This window comes from Alexandromys fortis, unplaced genomic scaffold (genome assembly GCF_014885135.2).
Source record: "Alexandromys fortis isolate MF-2015 unplaced genomic scaffold, M_Fortis_MF-2015_v1.1 scaffold_253, whole genome shotgun sequence".
NCBI classification, from domain to species: Eukaryota; Metazoa; Chordata; class Mammalia; order Rodentia; family Cricetidae; genus Alexandromys; species Alexandromys fortis.
In genome coordinates, this window is record NW_026068124.1 from 418,890 (window position 1) to 434,928 (window position 16,039).

Below are 16,039 nucleotides of genomic sequence, written 5' to 3' on the forward strand. Positions count from 1 at the left end.
TTACAGACCAGAAACTGGGGGTCAGGGTAGGAAGTAACTAGCCCAAGTTCATACAATAAAGGCAGAGTTCAGGCCAAAGTCTCCCAACTTGGAGGTAGCAGAGACAGCCTCTTTGTCAAGTGTCCTTTAAAAGGCTGGGCATGTTTTAGTTGACAAGCTCAGCAATGAGACCCAGGACAGGAAAAAAAATAAACATGGCTAAAGCCCCCAAAGCAGCCAAGGCAACAGTGCTAGTTAACTAAATCAGATGATGTCAAGGGATACCCACCAGGTCCACTAGAGATGGCTCCCAGTAAGTACACCAGACCAGTGGCTCATGACTGTAGCTCTCTGGAAAGGTCTGTTGCCATTTGGGGTTATCTCTGCTGGAAGAATTCAGATGCGGAGTCTACCGCTGGGGGATGGCAAAAACAAGGCAGCCCTTTCTCGTCCTAAATGAAGAAAGGAGGCCGATTTGAGTAACCAACAGCTATGCCCACTCTACTCGTGGACATAGTCTTTACCAAGGTCTTTCTGGTCTGGCCTGACACTGGGGAATCATTTCATAAGGATGCATTGCCTTCAGGGGGCTGGGATGCACTAAAAATAAAATTCTTCCCTGGATGACCGTAGCTTTTTAAAAAGAGTTTAAGAAACCCTCCAGTGATTGTACTGGGGATTAGAGACAGAAATTGCTGTTCTTTCTTTAATCTCTGCAGTGGTCCCCAGGCTGGCAAGCTGGATTTCACAGGAAAGAAACACACGGTTTGTTTTGTACAAAAGTCATGTTCTCCAAATAGTCAACAAACATCCGGTGAACACCTACGTTATCCAGCCCCATCCCTCAGGTCATTTCATTTAATCTTCACTACAACCCCATAAGGACCTGTGATTTAAGACAGTAGCTCTTGTTATCCCCACTTGATGAGGAAGGAAAGAGCAGTATTCAGCTGTTAAGTGGCCAGTCAGAACTCAAGCTCAGGTTTGCCTATCTTTGCTAAACTATGCAAGCTTATCTTGTTTAGCAGAAGGCTCAGGTAAGGGATGCTATTGGAATCTGGGGCCAGAAAGGAAGAGAAAGTACCCACAATGTCAGAGGAGCCATCAGAGAGTATTTGTAATCTATACTGCATATTGCCAGAGTTATGTGGCTCTCTCTATCTCTATATATGTCATATTTATACATATACATAAGGTTAAATATCACAGGTACATATATCCCATGACTCCACCTCTCCCAGCCCCCTCCTTCATACACACACACACGAACACACAGAGATTGCCAGCCCTGGTTATCAAGTTATGGATTATTTTGGGAATGTGACCAACCTAAAGATGGAGAAGCTATCTAGCTAGTGCCCCGGAAGCCAATACAGTCCTCTGTTTACCTCTGTGCTTCGAGACCCGGAGCCCCTTGTTCCATGACAGCTACCTGCTCTCTGTGTGTCTGGAAAGCAAATGGTCCTAAATAGGTGAATTAAAAGGGTCCTGCAAACCTTCCCACGACTCAGCTAGGTGACTTTCATCCCTGACTCCACAACAGCCTGAACCTGTACCACCTGTGCTACTGTGGGTTGGCTGAAGAAGCTGTGGGGTGCCAGAGCCTCTTTCTCCAGGGGATTTTTCTTAAGAGCTTTACAGAGGGCAATCAAGAGAAATATGTACTGACCCTCAGCTTGCCTGAACATCTCACGGCCAGCTCTGCACCAGGAAGTGCATGGAAGCTCAAATCCAACAGCCCTAAAGACTGTTTCCTCTCAGGAAAGTAGAAGAAAGGTCCCACTCCACTTGGGAGTTAGGTCTGCTCGTTCCGGCCTTCCCAAAACCTAGAGCTAAACTTTCCAGAGGAGATGTGACATCTACTCCCTGAGCCTCCGTCTCAGCCTTCTCCAACGTTGGAGACCCCCATCTATACAGCTCCCTGGTGCCCCAGGTTAAGAGGGGTGCTTAGATGCAGAGCCTCAAGCAGCCTCAGGAGTCTGGGGGCAGGTTCAGGCTGTCATGAGGTGCATATCAAAGCCGGAGTTTAAAAACTGTACTGGGAATAGTGCAATTATCTCGCTTCACCACATTCCTCAGCCCCGACTGAGGTTTAATTAAAGCCAAGTAAAAACACAAAGTCGCCATTTCAGATATCCACTGCATGCTGGGTAAAAAAACGAAAGAAGAAAAAAAAATCCTTTATCAGGGACTTAAATTTTTTTTTCTGTGGGTATCTTTTGGCTCTGTTGGATATTATTCCTTCATAACAGTCCCTTTAAAGAAAAAAATATATATTTAATATATATGTATAAAATGAGTTAATCCCCCATAATCTCCTTGAGTTGTACCTAAAACACAGTTTCTTGCAGGTGACCTTTCCAGAAGAGGCTGTTACTATGGCAACCGCATTGTTTGATTCTGTCAAGAGAAAAATACTGCATGGAAATGTATTTAATTTTGCTTAATTTGATGCTGTATTTAACACTTGCACAGGCTGAGAAGAGAGAAGGGTTGGAAGGCAGGAGCCAGCTCATCAGGGCCAAATTCATCAGCATCCTCTCCTGAATAGCCAAAGGGCTCTCCGGGTGCCCTGATTCATTGGGCAGGAGTCTGCCCTTGGTCTCCAGATAGGGGCTAGCTCTTCTTCCTGTTCCACCTTCAAGATTCAGGAGGAAGCAGGTAGATCAGGTTCATGATGCAGACCCTTGGATGGGGTAACGCCTTGAGATAGGCACCACAAGTTAAATAAGAAGGTAGCACATGGCCATGGCGCACTTTGGGCTGCAAGTTCTGTTGCTTCTGTTTGGATAGGAGACAATGGAATCAAAAACCTCTTAGGTCTCTTTTATAACTAAGCCCATGAGTCCTTGGATAAATGTGGTTCCTCTAATAGAATTTGGTCTTCATGGAAGTGTTGCTGCGCACAGGATACTCAGTCAGTGACTCAACCATTTGATCAGCACTAGGCCAGTCCAGGTGATGCCACAGGCCAGTCTTAAAGGGTAGTCTCACCCACTGTACATCCCAGGTCATCTTCTTGTTGCTCTACAGGTATGACTACACGCAGGCATGGAGGTCCTAAAGCCAGGTAAGCAAGTATACTCCATCCAGGTATCACTGGGAGTGCTAGGAATGGAGCAAATACAGTTTCCGGTGGTCTCTGTAAATTAGGTACATGTCCCTAATAGGGGCCACCACGATGAGCATGAGGCTCAAACAGCACAGCAACACCATGTTCTCCTAGCTCATCCAGTTCCCACTTTTCCAGAGAACTCTGGGTCTCTTGCTCTTTCACCTGCCATAGACACACAGTGTATGCAAACTACGTGTAGCTCTGTTTTGAATAAGCTTTGTAGCTGATGACCTTGGACAAGCTATTTAACTCTTTGGGCTTCATAGTCTTTATTTGAGAATAGTGTTAACTGCAGGCTCCTAAAGGCTCTTCTTTCTTTGTCGTTCTCCTGATATGACTACTGTGTCGATAGCTGACATACTTCTAGGTGTGAGCTACCCAGTTGTAGGTGTGAGCTACCCAGATCTTCAGTCATGACATCGTACATACTTCTAGCTGCTTGCTCTTTCCCAGGTTTCCAGCTGAAGGCTCTACATCTCCACCACAAGCAGAAATCAGTGTCTTCATTCAGAGAGTTTTGTGCCTTTCAGGATGGACCTAGCATGCCTGAGTTGTCATCAGGACTCTATTTCCTGGACTGTATGCGACAGTATAAACATGCTGTACCCACATCCTGTGCCCCCATACTTTCTGGAAAACTCCGTGCATTCTGCAAGATTCCCCCTTTTCTTTTTCTTTCCTTCCTTCCTTCCTTCCTTCCTTCCTTCCTTCCTTCCTTCCTTCCTTCCTTCCTTCCTTCCTTCCTTCCTTTGCTTTAAGTGAAATTCAGCTTTGGCAGAAAGGTATATTCTTTAGAAGCCCTTTCCAGTTTGTCTTCCATGACCTATGTACATGAGAATTTGGTGTGCATCCACCCCACCTGATCCACTGCAATTTCTACACTCTATTTAGAGCTCAAGTCTTGCTTGAAGCATTCATCGTCGGATTTCATAGTAGCCTTTCTACATATACAGCACTGTTATCCAACCACCCTCCTATGCATTCCTCCCGCACTCTTCATGTGATTAGCACCTAGACCACTGATTCCTCTATCATTATTCCTGCTGTCACTGTCAGGGACTTCAGTTTCTATAAAAAATGGCCCATTCAATACCCTGGCCTCTTGATTTTGTTGATACCCTGGCTTTAAGGCTTTAATGAATGTTTGATTCACTCCTATAGCCATTCCTTAGACTCTGTCACACTGATCACTGAGTCGCCTACCTCTGAAACTTCACTTCTGATACCATCACCTTAGTTAGAGTTCACTTCTACGGACAATCCCAGCCCAGAAATCCTTCAGCCTTACTTTATTTAAAAGCTACCCCTTGGCTATCCGTGTCTATCATTCCTTGTGTGCGTTCATTTCCTCTTTATCCAGCTCGGACTGCACAACCTAACACTAAAACTACCCTTTGTCAATAACTTGAGCTTCCCTAAGCTCCTTTACCACTGTCCCAGCTTGGCAGAGCTCCAGCCCTGGTATCCCACCCCCTCATTCAGGGCCTGCACAGAGCAGCTGAAAAATGACACAAATTTGCTGACTAGAGCCACTGCAACCATGACCACAAATCTCACTCAACACTCTCAGAGGAACCTACTACCCTTCCCGAGAAAATTCAATTTCCCAGTCTCTGGGGAGGCCATCACACTTCCTTCTCCCTCCTCAAGTCTCTAACTTTCCCCTCCCCAACCCCATTTCTAGCTGATGACCTTGCAGTATATTTCATAGACAAAGAGGATTTCTATGAGATGAGAACTACTTCATTCTTCCATCAATAACCCTTTTATTGCATCAACATCAGAACCAAAATACTCCGGCCATCTCACCCCCCGATCACAACGGAATCTGTACAAGGCCAGCACTTTCTCTTGGCTTTCAACCTATTCTTCTTACTATTTCAAAGACTTTTTAAAAAAATATTTTTATTATTAATTCTTTGAGAATTTCATGCAATGTATTTTTATTATGTACTCCTAGGCTTCTCCCAAGTCCTCCAGAGCCACAGATCCTCATTGCTTCTCTGATCCAACTTCATTTTTTTTGTTTGTTTGTTTTTGTTTTTAATAACCCAATGGCTCCAGTTAGTGCTACTCACAGACTACTGGGGATGGGGCTAGCCACTAAAGTGAGATCAACCTAGTAGGAGACATAGGAAACTGACTGTCAGTCCTCCAGAACCCATCAACTGTCTGAAGCTCCTCAATTAGGGGTAGGGGCTCATGGACCTCTTTCTACTCAAAGCTAGAATGCTGGGTTGATCTTATGTAGGTACCTATAGCAGATATGAGTGTGTGAACGCAGCGGTCTTAATCATGTCTGGAAGACAGTTTTGTTCTGGTCTCCCTGACTTCTGGCTCTTACCATCTTTCTGCCCCATAAACCTTAGAGAGGGCGTATGATATAGGTGCCCTATTCGTGACCGAGCACCCTGTTTAGACAAGGGCTTTTTTTAAAAAGCAACTCTTCTGCCTCTTTCTGTATTATTGTACCCTCCTGTTTACACACAAATGAAACCTCCATATCGTCCTCCACCTAAGCGCTCCCTCAACGGCATTCCTACCCTACTTTCCAACCATCGTGAGATTCCTCTGCCCAGCAAGCCTGTTCAAAGGTAACATCTATTCTCTTCATGCCCACTTTCTCGTCCGCCTTTCTCTCTTCATCCCACTCCAGTCAGGTTTCATTACCCTCCCCTCCACTGATGACCAGTCCCCAAGGTGGTGAGCAACTCACCATGACAGAGCAAGCGTTCTGCTCTCTGTCTTCATCTTCATTTTCCAGAAACATTTGGCACAGGTACTCGATTGCTACTTCTCCCCAAAACCTTTCTCCTCCAGCTTCTGCCACCCCAGTCACCTGACTTTTTCCATAATTCGTTGGCATTTCTTCTCTGTTAACTCTGTTGTCATTTTCTAAAGAAACGGAAACCTTCTTGCCCCCTTTATTGTCCATCCCCACATGATCTTACCCAGTCCTGTTACTTCAAATGCCTTCTCATACACTTGTGTCTCTCAGGCTGACATCTAGCCATTCTTCATCCCATGTCCCAGATAGGAGAGTTCAACTGTCTGCTTAGCATCCTGGCCTAGGTGTCTCAGAAGTGTCCCACACATGACATAGTCAGAGCTGATTTTTACTTTACTCCACCTGTGTCAGACCTCTATACCCACTCAAGCAAGCTTCCCCAACTAAGTGAAAAATACATTCTCCATCCAGTAAATAAAAGCCCAGAGTCCATCTTGGGTCTCTTGTCATCCTTCCACATCCTCCTCATGAGGAAGCCTTTGAGTTCTACTCCCACCATAAGTAGATATTCAACAACCATGCTCTGTCTTTACGGCATAGCCAAGACAAAGCCAGCAGGGCCTTCTGTCTGGATACCAGACATCTACAGCAGCCAGAATTGTGCTTCTCCAGCAGGCAGCTCTTCTCAGTCAGCTCTCCTAATGGCAAAGCACTGTTTCATGTAGGCAAAGATTCTAACGTCTTTTCAGGGACCCTGAAAGTCCCCCATATAGCCTTTTGCCTAGTCCTAATTTCTCTTTCCCCTACTCTTGACTATGAATTCCCTAGGCATACATTTCTGAAGATTTGCTATGACTTTTCCTTCAACTTGAGATGTTCTCCCCTCCTATCCATATACAGATGCTACCTTCTCATCCATCACCTTCAATCCCTGCATCCCATTCACAGGAAGTATTCCCAGGCTCCATCCTAGGCACTCTCCCTCAATGTCTTCTGCACTATGTGGATCAAGACCTAAAATTTCCTTATTCCGATTTTTGTTTCCTTGTCCTCAGTTAGACTGTGACATATCTGATACGGGAACCCTGTTTTAGCATTGGTCTCTGCTCCTCTAAGAAAGCCTTGAACATAGCACACACTCACTATCTGTTTGTTGCCTGTTCCCAGGATGGCACCATTTGCAGCTAGCTGTGCTGCCGACCCTGTCTCTGAGCTCTAGGACCGGACTGCCCTATGATCAGTGCAAAGCAAGAGTTCTCATTTATCCTAACATTCCCTACAGGCTGCCATTCACCCTTCCAAGACCTAGGGTTTTTGATAAAGAAGACTAACCATCTAGGGGACAGCCAGAAGGGCTACCACCCACAGCGTCTCTACCCAGATCTGGGTGAAGGCCTCTTTCCTGCATCCTGCAGTGTGACTTGTTTACAATTCCTTGCCTATGTTCTGAGTGCTGTGATTTCTATGCAGTATGATTAGTATTTTAACTTAAAAAAAAACACATGAAAACAAACAAGCAGACAGAAGGCCATGGTTTTATGAATTGCTGCCCTGTAGACTGCAGTGCATAGACTACCATTATGAGGGCATACAGCCCCACAGTGCGTCTCCCCTCTAGGTTCTAGTAAGGAAGCAGGCCTTTTCCAGGAGGTAGGCTTCTGGAGTCTGGGCTACTACGTCAGTCTTAGAAGCCTTCAGAACATTCTTGCCTAAGAGATCTACCTGCCCAAAGCCACAAGTGACAACTAAATTTGGAAGACAGGCCTCCAGACTCAGATCAACTCATAGAAAGACAGGCCTCCCAACTCATAGACCAACTCATAGGAAGACAGGCCTCCCGACTCATAGACCAACACATAGGAAGACAGGCCTCCCGACTCATAGACCAACACATAGGAAGACAAGCCTCCCGACTCATAGACCAACACATAGGAAGACAAGCCTCCCGACTCATAGACCAACTCATAGGAAGACAGGCCTCCCGACTCATAGACCAACTCATAGGAAGACAGGCCTCCTGACTCATAGGAAGGCACAGGGATCATGCTTTCTTTGCTTCCATTTTTTTCCTGTTGTAGAAATGTGATAGAAAAAGCCAGGTGTGGTGGCACACACCTGTAATCCCAGCACTGAGAAGGCAGAATCCAGGAAGATGGGCAGTTCTAAGTCATCTCCAGCTACAGAGTACATCCTAGGCTACCTGGGCCATATACGACCTTATCTTTAAAAGAAAAAGAAAAAAAAGAGAGAGAATAGCTCATGAGACACTTTCTGTTACGATCTCTCCATGTAGCCTAAGGCTGAGAAATATTTCTTCTGTGCTTCTCTTGGCAGAGAGGGCATCTCTTGGACAAAGGACAATGGGATCCACATCTTGTCCTGGCTTGCTTTCCCTCAACTCTTCCTGTCCAGAGTTCTCCTCTCACATCCCCCAGTCTTCTTGCTTTGCCCGCCTGCCAGCCTGCTGCCTTTCTGGTTGTTTGCTCAGAAGCTGGGCTCTGTTTGCTGAGCCCTTCTTCATTTTCAGATTGCCTGGGATATTTTCAGCTCCTCCCCTGGGTTTTGGGAGAACATCAAGTGGCAAGAAGCACACTTGGCTGTCAAGGTGAACACCTACAATGGCCCGAGCCCCATCTGGGAAATCTATCCACCTTAGCAACTGCCTCCTGGCCTGCCTACTGTCGCTCATCTGGGCTCCCAAGATGCTGGGCAGACAGACAACAGCGACTCATATTCAAGATGATAACACATAAGTGATGGGCAAGGACACCTAGGACCTTAGGCCTAGATGGTGTCAGACCAGAGAAATAAAGAGGCATAAGACAGCCAGAGTAGCACAGTCCCTTCAGTATGGGGCCTTGTATATTCAGCAACAAGGAAACCAGTTTCCAGGAGCGAGGGACTGGGAGCAATAAAGGAACACCCTAGACAGAAAAGCTGAGTTATCCCTGCATCTATTTTTTTGAAAGCATCCAAGTTTAAAACACATTTCTTTAATGCTTGCTCTAGTTCCATTGGAGAACAAGGCCCGGATCCTCTGCATTGTGGAGAAAGGGCACTCACTGGAGAAAGGGAACAGTCAAAGAAACAAGAGATACAAAAGCAAGGTCTGAATTTAACCTCTGGTTGTCTGTCTCTTCACTTCAACTGTGTCTCAGTCAGCTAAGCTGTAAAACTGGGACAACAGACTCTGTCTGAGTTGAGGTGCCCATTCCCTGAGATGACACACATATGGGCTAGGCGTGGTAATCAGTAATGGGCTTTCTAGATTTTGATTTTTAATCATCCATTAGACCAAGCACTTAGCGATTTAGACAGACTTACAGAAAGAACCCGGAGAGCTGTCCTTATACCTTACCGCTCTTAGAGACTCCCGAGGTGCCAGCATTTTTCTCTATTTGAAATGCCTCTCCCTTCAAGCTTCCATTCAATTTGTACCAAATATTCTAGGAGAAGATGCCAGAGGCCTGGGTTATTGGATATTTGTCGAGTTCAATAAAAGGTACTAGGTGGCTCCAGGCTGGTGATGTTCTCTGGTTTGTCACTATAACACTTACTGGCTATGGCCCTGCCACTCCAGGCACTGGACATTAGGAAGAGCAAGAGCGGGTTTTATTAACCAAGCCAAGGGACATGAAGGTGCATCTGTCACAGAGGATGGAGCAGGGTGGCTTCCCATCAGAGATCAAGCCTCACCATCGATCCTTTTGGAGTCAGGTCATTTCTCGGCTCTGTGTGCTGAGCAGAGTCAGGACAAGGCTCTGAGCTATGGGACGGAGAGAGGCCCACAGAGGCAGCACTTCCTTATAGGCCTTAGATTTCTGTTTCTTGAAAACATCATCAGTTTATGGTGATTCCTCCTTTTAACGTGACACTCAACGAAAAGTTTAATAGAAGTGAAACCAGAGCCCTCTGGAAGAAAGAGACCGAGTCTCTGAAACCAAAGTGCCCAGCACAGTGCCCTGAGGTGTGACACCTCCATAGTCAATACTAAACGAATAAGGGAAGCTCGTGGTGGGCTGAGAACCGAAACACATTAGGGCTCTGATTTGGTTGGAGGTGGACCTGTACAGCAATCCAGGAGAAAAGACCAGGGAGGGCCAAAGAAGAAAGAATTTGGGGGGATGTGTCCAGGCACTGTTTAGGTTTGGCATAGTTCAGAGGGAGTTTTTTTTTTTTAATTTATGCATACATGCTTGTGTTTCTGTGCACACATGTGTGTATGGATACCAAGGGAGGTCAGAAGTGGATATTGTACCTTTTGGAGCTAGACTTACAGGTGTAAGCTATCTGATGTGGGATCTAAAATCCAGTTTTCTGATAGTGTAATCAGCTGCTGAGTCGTCTCTCCAGCCCCCAGAGAAAGATCCTGAATGTCTTATCAGATTGGAAACAGTGTACAAATGGGAGTTTGGTCTTAAACGTAAGATAGAAGCTTACTTTCTGAAAGAAGAACAAAATGGCCAAGAGGACTAATACAGAGCTCCTGACCACTTTCTTAATAAAGGAGGCCAGAATGGATCCTAGGTCATGGGTAGGAACTAGTCCTGTGGCTGTCCCTATCTACAGACAGGAAACGGCAAGGGAAGGGTTCTGAGAAGTTCTCAAATATTCATGATCTAAATCCCTAGACAGGATCACCATCTCCTCTGAAATGCCCAGAGATAGAACCATAGACATGATCTTTGAAGAATCTTAGATGTCACCTCCAAGGCAGCTGAAGCTGAGCATCTTTGGTTCCAGCCAAATGAGGGCACATGATATACCCGAAGATCTCTCAAGTCAGACATCAACTCTCTCTGCAACAAACAGGCATGGTAGCACATGCTACCTATAATCCTAGCACCTGGGAGGTAGAGGCAAGAGAATCCTAAGTTTGAGGTCACCCTTAGCTATGAACTGAACCAACCTAGGGACAGCTATAATGGATGCAGGCATTTGATCCCAGCACTTATGAGGCGGAGGTAGGTGGATCTCTATGAGTTCAAGTCCAGCCTGGTCTACAAAGCAAGTAGAAAGAAACCCTGTCTCAAAAAAAAAAATAATAAAATAAGGAAGGAAGGGGAAAAGAAAGGAAGGAACTAAGGAGAGAGGGAGGGAGGGAGGGAGGGAGGAAGAGAGGGAGGGAGGGAGGAAGGAAAGAAAGAAAAAAGAAGCAAAGCAAGGGGGGGGAGTAATTGTGAAATGAACATGGGCCCAGCACCAAGAGTCCAAGTCCAGGAAGGAGCAAGGTAGTAGTTTTGAGCTCCACATTTCTTCTCATCATCTTATTTTTGGAGAAACAAAATTTGCCATTTATTTTCGTTTCATTCTCAGTGAAGTTATAACAGACCGGCAGTTTGTTGACTGCAAGAGACTTTTTCCAAGCCAAACCTTGTCCCCTTATTATTCTGTGCCACTTGAAAAATTAGGAAGAACCTGGGCCACAAGTGGATGGACGGCTTTGAAGTTTGAGGAAACACACTGAACAATGCCAGGCCTGGGGACATTTACAGAAAACAGTCAAGGGATGAAAGTCTAGAAATGCCATATTAAAACTGAAATCCAAACCCTCAAAGTCTGGACCCTGGAGGTAAATCACAGAGGTGAAATATGTCAAGGTAGATTCAACGGTTTCCCCAAAGAAACTTCCCCTAACTACAAAGGGAGGACCATCCTGGAGCCAGGAGAGAAGATGTGGATACAAGTCATATGGTTTCCAAGATCCTCCCCAGAAGGATCCAGAAGAGTGGGTGGCGGTAGGTGTAGTGTTATTGGCAAGGTTGTGGCCCGTGGGAATCCATAAAACTAGGAACACTGAGTTATGCAAATATTAACCACAATTTCTTAAACCCCAGGGGTGGAGTTGCACCGACAGACTCCTTAAGATAACCAGGAAGTGTGTTTGACTGGAAAAGGGGACTGAGCAACGGTAAAATATTCAGGAACTGCTTATCCTCATTTCCACCCCCATCTTTTTTATTGTTATATTTCCAGTACACGCCACAATGCCCAGAACACGTAGGACACTCAATAAATATTTGTTAAATGAATACATGCATGAAAGCCAGCTCTAGGAAACTGTTCGCTGTCACACTAAAGCCAGGCCTTTGTGAGGACCCATTAGAATTCCAAGGGCCTGATCCAGTCTTATGAAACTGGACCGAACGGCCCACATCCGAATGCTCAGCAGCCTTTCAGATGCTGCCAAATGCACTCGAAGGGACTCAGGACACTCCTGCCTGCCACTCCAGAGAAGACAGAATAGATCCCTGCCTTCCTTCCACAGACTCTCTTCCAGCCCCACTCCCGCTAGACGGTCGATGCCATCTGCTTCCATCAATCAAATGAGTACAAGTCAAACAAAAAAAAAAAACAACCAAGAGTCCGAGGGGCTTCAGTGTCAGGGACTTTGGTGTACCTGTGCAAGCGTTAGCAGTCAGGCTGGATTCCCAGCCTTGGCATTAATTGTAGCCCGTGTGCTATGATTGGAATTAAATGACATGCCAAATTAAAGAGTTATTTTTTCTAATAAATATTTTGCATAGGATGTGTTTATAATGGCATTAATTATTTATGCAGCCATATAGAGAAAGCATAAATATAAAAAGAGAGAGAGAGATCAGATGGTTCCTGTAGGAGAAATAAAATGAAAATTTCCATCAGGATGATGAATACCTGCTTTCCAACTTTGGGGCTGGGCCTGGTGGGGGGGAGGCAGAGAGACGGACATCTTGAGAACAAATCTGACACGCGCTATGGAGGCTTTTGAGGGAGGAATATGTTAAAAATGAAAGTGAGTACAGAAACTTTAAATATTTAATACCTGCATTAATTCTAATTCACACTTTCTTTATTTTTCAGATTAAAAATTTACGAGAATTTCCCATCTCTTTCATCTGTCTCCTCCCATGGGGCACTTGGCGGTCACTGTGCCAGGGACGTCTTTAGCAGCATTTGGGTCACAAAAAGAACAAGGACAGTAGCCACTGTCTGATCACCTCCCCCGTGACACCTGCTGTGAAACTGGCTCTATTCCCAACTCCCCTCTGGAAAGCTACTGCTGGTGCCAGAATGACTGATAGAAGCAGACGCCATTCCCTGGCCTCCAGCAGCCCAGGAAGCCCGTGGAATCCTGACATGGTGCAGTCAAGTTGTGCATCTGAAGAGATCGCCCACGTCCTGAGCTGGAGGGTGCATGCTAGATACACACTGGCCTGAGGACCCCAAGCAAGAGGCTTTTGTCACATGCAGCCAGGAGGCCCCTCTGCCCTCACACGTGTTTTTATTCTCAAGTTGCCAAATCAGTTTTATAGGCTGACCTGTCACCACAAGCCAGTGCTGACGTGGATGCAAGTGAGAAGTCGCCCTGTCCACTGGCAGACTAACTTCTGCACTAACACCTGCTCCCAGCTTCTACCCCTGCTCTGTTCTAGAGACGCTGGTGAGCAAACTCCAAGGCAATGGCAAACATCAGAACATATGCCCGCATTCCTTTGTGGGGCGCCTTCCAACACGGTTTGAACCTCAGAGTCAAACTTTCATTTTACATAGGCAAAACCCCATGTTCCAGAAGGTCCAAGATCTCCCTACCTCAATTTGAATTTCTCCCACTGCTGCAAAGTGACTCTTAAAGCATTTGAGTCCCCACCCCCCTCCCCCAAAAAAACAGCAGGTAGTGAAGAAGAGAAACTGGAGCGAGAGGTGTTGATTAACTATACTCCTTGACTTCAGAGTGGCTACAGTGGGGGGTGGGGGCAGAGTCCCAAACTATCAGAACCCTGGGGGATAAGTGACCTGGAGCCTCCACCATGTCCTGATTCTGCCCTTTTCTTCAGCCACTCTGGGTTGACTGTGGGACTACAGTCAACAAGGAGCATGTTTGAGGAAGTTCTCTCTAAGTCATAAGAGCTCTCTGACCCTTCAGCTATAAACTGTTCTGTCCTTTCCTCCCTCCACCCTCATACAGAGTCCCCACCCCAAACACACACGCACACACACACACACACACAAACACTCAGACACACACATACTCACACACACACAGAGACATACACTCACACATACACACACATACATACAGAACACACACACATAGACACACTCAGACACACACACACACACACACCACTTACCACAGTTCCTGCCCAGAACACCTTCATAAATACTGCTGATTAGGTCCTTGTTCTAATGAAGCCTCTGATCCCAGACAATTCCCTACTCCTGCCCACTCTTTCTCGAGTCTACTGCTTCACAAAGTGTCTATAAATCAGATGGGGTGACTCACACAACCACACATGCCCACACACCTAGGTTCTCTTCATCAGGAAGCTGGGCAGGAAATCTCACCCGAAGTGGGACACTGAACTGCAGGTCTGACCCTGAGAGATGTTTGGAGCTGGTATCTTTATTCCCAGTTACCTGCTGAAGTCAGGCTGTCTTTTTCAGTGAAAATGAAGAGTAGTAATCACCCCAGCGCAGAGACTGGAGGATTCCTCTAAGTAACACCCTTTTTTCTATCACACCTGAAAAAACCCCATCCTGAAAGGGCTGGAGTCGTGCCCACCAATAAACAGGTCATGGGCATATAAGAAGGACCAGCTCCCGTCGCAATCCCTTTCCCATCATGCCTTCAAGACCAGCATATCCTTCAGGAGCCTTCTCTGGATTCCTAAGGGTACCACCCCAGGACAAAAGTGAAATCCACATGAGTACTTGAGACTGCTCATAAACACATGGATGTTTGGTATGCCAGCCTCAGAATATAAATAACCCTATGTGGTTGAGACCATCTTCAACAATGGAGGAAGAAGGAAGGGAGTTAGCAGAAGTGGTGATTTAACTGAATAAAATCACAGACCCAGGTCTGTGTAGTGGCTGATGACATCAACAGTCACTGGGAGAGCAACATCAGTTCTGATACATTTCAGGGACACAATGTTTCGCCTCCAATGGCTCCAAATAGTTCCTCTGTCATATACATACAAGTCAAAAGGGAGGTCCAATTTTTGCAGACATGACTTTCTGCAAAGATTCTGACAGGATCTAGGCATTCTGGAGTGATATCTTTATTTTCCCCTATTTGTTCTCCATTTCTTTACATGTCCTGGCTGGTTTTGCTTGTTTTTGTCAGCCTGATACAAGCTTGGGTCATCTGAGAAGAAATCTTCAACCGAGAAGTTGCCTCCGTGAGACCCACCTTTGCCAAGTCTGTGAAACAAAATTTCAAGTCTGTCTTGATTAATGATTAATGTGGAAGGGCTTGGCCCACTAAGTACAGTACCATCCCTAGGTAGGTGGCCCTGGGATGTATAAGAAAGCAGGCTAAGCAAGCCATGAGGAGCAAGTCAGTAAGCAGCACCCCTCCATGTCCTCTACTTCCAAGGTTCCTGCTCTGTTTGAGTTCCTGTCCTGACTTCCCACATAGATGGATTCACCTGGAAGTATAAGATAAAAACCATTTCCTGCCCAAGCTGCTTTTGGTCATGTCATTTTAACACAGCCATAGGAAGCCAAACTAAGACAGAAATTACAAAATAAAATGTTGAGCAGGGACTCTTCCCCTTACAGGTGAATTGATTCCTGCCGCAGAAAAGAGGCTCCTGGCTGGGGACTCTGCTGTGATTCACACACAGGAGAGGTTCTTGAGGGTGGGGCCTAGGGTTGGGAGGCCAGGAACAAGGAAAGGTGATGCTGTACACATAAGTTCTGAATTGCATGCCACTCTGGCAGCAGGATGAAGTCTTGGGCTGTCTCTATTCCACCTGGGTCATGAGTCATCTTTGTCTAGTGTATCAGCGTTGCAAACACCACCCACCTGTCAGTCATCACTTAGCTGCTGGCTCAGTTTTCAGATGTCATGCTGCCACATCACAGTGCTCACGTTCAAGAGACCTTTGTTTTCCTTAGTAATGACCCCAAAGTACAAACGTAGTGGCAATTGGCAATTTCTTTTTTTTTTCAAATTTATTTTTTTAAAGCAATCTTTTTCTCATTTTAAATATTAATCCCAGTTCCCTCTCCCTTCCTTCCTCCGGGTCCCCCCCACCTCTCCCCACAAACTTTCATCTACCCCACCCCTCATCCACTCCTCAGAGGGGTTAAGGCTTCCCATGGGGAGTCAACAAAGTCTGGCATACCATGTTGAGGCAGGACCAAGGAAGGCCCTTCCCCCCTATATCTGGGCTGAGCAAGGTATCCTTCCAAAGAGAATGGGCTCCAAAAAGCCAGTTCAAGCA

The 16,039-nt window shown here is 46.0% G+C and overlaps 1 protein-coding gene across 3 annotated transcripts in view; it reads right to left on the bottom strand.

Annotated features, from left to right (window-relative positions):
- The window catches only part of Pknox2 (PBX/knotted 1 homeobox 2), a 270,318-nt gene that overhangs the window by 153,262 nt on the left and 101,017 nt on the right, over positions 1-16,039 (bottom strand). Inside the window, exon 2 of one of the 3 annotated variants that reach the window (XM_050125640.1) lies at positions 269-431. The exons of the other annotated variants lie outside the window; for them this stretch is intronic. The gene's annotated coding sequence lies outside the window, so the exon portion shown is untranslated. The remainder of the gene's footprint in view (positions 1-268; positions 432-16,039) is intronic. 3 annotated transcript variants of the gene reach the window in all.